Source organism: Rhamphochromis longiceps, linkage group LG2, assembly GCF_057381845.1.
Source record: "Rhamphochromis longiceps isolate RC_006_pf linkage group LG2, R_longiceps_female_GT1.1, whole genome shotgun sequence".
Classification (NCBI taxonomy): Eukaryota; Metazoa; Chordata; class Actinopteri; order Cichliformes; family Cichlidae; genus Rhamphochromis; species Rhamphochromis longiceps.
In genome coordinates this window covers 3,412,475-3,416,296 of record NC_140558.1, presented here as the reverse complement: position 1 = coordinate 3,416,296, position 3,822 = coordinate 3,412,475, and the positions used below count along the sequence as shown (strand labels likewise).

General features: G+C 43.5%; 1 long non-coding RNA gene across 1 annotated transcript; it reads left to right on the top strand.

Moving 5' to 3' along the window:
• Nucleotides 1-253: 253 nt before the first annotated feature.
• On the top strand, nucleotides 254-939 carry LOC146676764 (uncharacterized). The gene is made up of 3 exons (XR_014907259.1): nucleotides 254-407; nucleotides 481-686; nucleotides 766-939. It is a non-coding gene; the product is annotated as an uncharacterized LOC146676764 (long non-coding RNA).
• Nucleotides 940-3,822: the final 2,883 nt, after the last annotated feature.

The window sequence follows — 3,822 nt, the reverse complement described above, 5'->3', positions numbered from 1 at the left end:
TGTTCATACAGCGCCAAAACAGTTTATATTAAGGTAAGGTGAAGTAAAGACTGTACAATAATACAGAGAAAACAGAGAAAACCCCAACAATCAAATGACCCTCTATGACCAAGTGCTTTGTGAAAGTGAAAAACTCCCTTTTAACAGCAAGAAACTTCCAGCAGAACCAGGCTCAGAGAGGGGCGGCCATCCGGGGTGATGGGAGGAAGACAAAAAAAGAAATTGTTTGTCATGGTCTACGGTGGGTGGCTGGAGTTTCCATTAGGCTCCTGAACTGACCTGGGATCCGCCCCTGGGCAGGGCCAACTCCAGCTCCTGCACACCTGGAGCCTATTGCAGGCTATCAAGCCAGAGGGATTTAAACCACACATCGATGTTCACTCACTGCCAGTTCGTCATCAACCCATGTTGGTAACAGGTCTTGTGTTTCAAATTCTCGCTGTGATTTATCTTACTAACAAAGACTCTTTTGTACTACAGTTGCTGTACCCACCCTGGCTCACTCCACCTCCGGACTCGGGATACCTAGTGATCATTTTGGAAATCCCTCTGTGCCTCACCTGCCTGCCCTCCTGCCATCACACTCCATCTGGAGCCCCGGATCTCAGGTCAGCCTTTCCACGCCACTCAGCCTCCCCTGGATCTTCATCATCCCCCTCTCAAACACTCCAGGTCCCTAACTGCAAGTAAGAATTGCTGCTCTTATACTGGCCACTTCTGAGCTGCCTTCACTACCTGCCTAACTCCTATATCCTCTCCCCTCAGTGTGACTGTTCCCCACTCAGCTCCGTTCCACTTCTCAGGCCTCGTTCCCTCGCCCTAGCCACGTTCCCCTGGGCACGCCACACCAAGGCTCCACGTCTCGTCATTTTCTGTCTTTGCCACGTTTCCCTTTTTTTCCCCCTTGCACTTAACCGTAATAAACTGTTAAATCATCTACTGTCTCCGCTCTGGGTTTCTGCACCTGAGTCCTATTCAGTACCGGCCATCCGTCGCCGTGACATTGTTGTTTAAGAGAGCCAGAAATAACTAATGCTTAAATGCAGAGAGGTGTTTAAATACATAGTCAGCGGAAAAGGTACCTAAAGAAGAAATACCCAGTACATCATGGAAAGCCCCCTGTGGCCTAGACCTATTGCAACATAATAAAAGGGACAATTCAGGGTCACCTGATCCAGCGCTAACCATATAGTTAGAGCTTATCAAAAAAGAAAGTTTGAGGCCTAATCTTTAAAGTACGGAGGATGCCTGTCTCTAGAATCAAAACGTGCAGCTGTTTCCCAGTCCGAAAGCTGAAGGCTCTGCCTCCCATTCTACCTTGAAATATCCCAGCACCACAAGTAAGCCAGCAGTGTGAAAACAAAGTGCTCTATTGGGGTGATACGGTACTATGAGGTCGTATTCAAGATCTTGTATGTGAGGACCAGGGTTTTAAATTTGAGTTAGGATTTAACAGGAGAAATATGCTCTCTCTTTCTAGTCCCTGTCAGGACTCTTGCTGCAGCACTTTAGATTAACTGAAAGGTTTCAGGGACTTTTTCAAACATCTTGATAATAACAAATTGCAGAAGTCCAGCCTCAGAGTAATAAATGGACGATCACTCTGGCACAGGATGTTTCTAATTTTGAAAGCATTGCACAAATGGAAGAAACCAGCTCCTTAATATGTGCATTGAAGGACATATCCAAAAACAACTCCTCATAGTGTTACTGGAGGCAAGGTAACGCCATCCAGAGTAAGCATCTGGTTAGATACCATATTTCTAAGATTTTTAGTGCAGTGACCTCAGTTTTTCTGGATTTAGAGCAGCGGTCTCCAACCTTTTTTGCGCCACGGACCGGTTTATGCCCGACGATATTTTCACGGACTGGCCTTTAAGGTGTCGCGGATAAATACAACAAAATAAAAGTAGTACCGGTACCGAAAAAAAGAAAATTTATTCATAACACACGTGAAAAGACCCAGGAAAACAGAGTCAACGATAAAAACGATAACAAAATAACGCTGAAAACCGATAAAACCCTGAAAACCAGACATTTCACACCTGAGCCTCGACTCTCGCGGCCCGGTACCAAACGACTCACGGACCGGTACCGGTCCGAGGCCCGGGGGTTGGGGACCGCTGATTTAGAGGGAGGATGTCTTTAAGACATTCCTGCAGTTTGACTAAATGGTGTGTGTTATCTGGCTTTATACATAGATTAAGATGGGTGTCATCTGCATAGCAGTGAAAATGTATGCTCTTCTGATGATACTCCCTAAGGGAAGCATGTATGATGTAAACAGAATTGGTCCTAGCACTGAACCCTGTGGAACTCCATAATTAACCTCAGTGTGTGAAGAGGACTCTCCATTTACATGCACAAACTGGAGTCTATTAGATAGATATGATACAAACCACTGCAGCGCAGTACCTGTAATACCTACAGCATGTTCTAATCGCTCTAATAGGATATTATGGTCAACAGTATCGAACGCTGCACTAAGGTCTAGCAGGACAAGCACAGAGATGAGTCCACTGTCAGAGGCCATAAGAAGATCATTTGTAACCTTCACTAAAGCTGTTTCTGTGCTGTGATGAGCTCTGAAACCTGACTGAAACTCTTCAAATAAACCTCGGTAAGTTAAGATGAGATGGCCTATAATTAGCTAAGACAGTTGGGGCAAGTGATGGCTGCTGCCAGCTGTGGTATGTAGTTGATTAATAGAGATATGTTGATCATATTTAAGATTAAAGCATTAATTAATGCTTTAACTTCTTTGTGCAGTCTTTCAGGGATGAGGTCTAAATGACACATTGATAGTTTGGATGACATAATTAAGCCAATTGGAGATGAAGAGTCTAAATAAATATCAGTGGGATTGAAAGCAGCTGTAAATAATGTTACGCCTGAGATGGTTATGAGTAATTGTTTTATTTTTAAAACTTTTATTTTAGAAGAAATTTATTTAGTCCTCACTAATTAAGGTTTACGAATGCTGACCTATTGTCTGTGTGGCTACAGTGCTGAAGAGAAACCTACCATTGTACTTTAATCAGTGATGAATAGTAAGATGTTCTAGTTTTACGGAGGGCTTTCTCATAGACCAGCAAATTATTTTTCTAGCCTAAATGATGATCTTCTAAATTAGTGAGACCCCATTTCCTCTCCAGCTTACAAGTTATCTGTTTTAAGGTGGGGAGTTGGGAGTTACACCAGGGAGTCAAGCACAAGTGATCTGAGGCTTTGTTTTTCAGAGAGAGTATAGTTTCCAGAGTCATATGCAGTGAAGATGAAAAATAACAACAAGATTATCAATCTCTGTGGGAGTAGAGTTCAGGTTGCTGCTCTGCATTGTTAGGATATGGCAGTGAAGTAGATAACAGTGGAGGAATTATACCCTTAAACTTAGTTACAGCACTTTCACAAAGTCCAGTCTGTAGTGGTCAGTATGTATCAAAAGTGGTCCAAGGAAAGAAGAGTGGTGAACCCGTGATGGGGTTTCCAAGGATCACTGATCCACATGGAGAGCGAAGGTCTGCTGTGGTCGGATCCAAAAGACGAGCTTCTGCACCACAAAAAGCCGAAAAAGGCAATGCTAGTTCTGAAAATAATACACAGTGTTTACTGTGTATGGGGCTGCATATCTGCAGACCAGTCAGGGTGCCCATGTCTTTTTTGGCAAATATGAGAGGTTTTTTCCATTTGTGGATAATGGGTTTGACTGTGGTTGGCCTCAGAAATGGCTTTGTAACCCTTTCCATACAGGATGATGCCAGTTACTTTATTTCTCAGCTGTTCTTGAGGGTTTTTAGAAGGTGCCACAATGTGTTGTTTTGG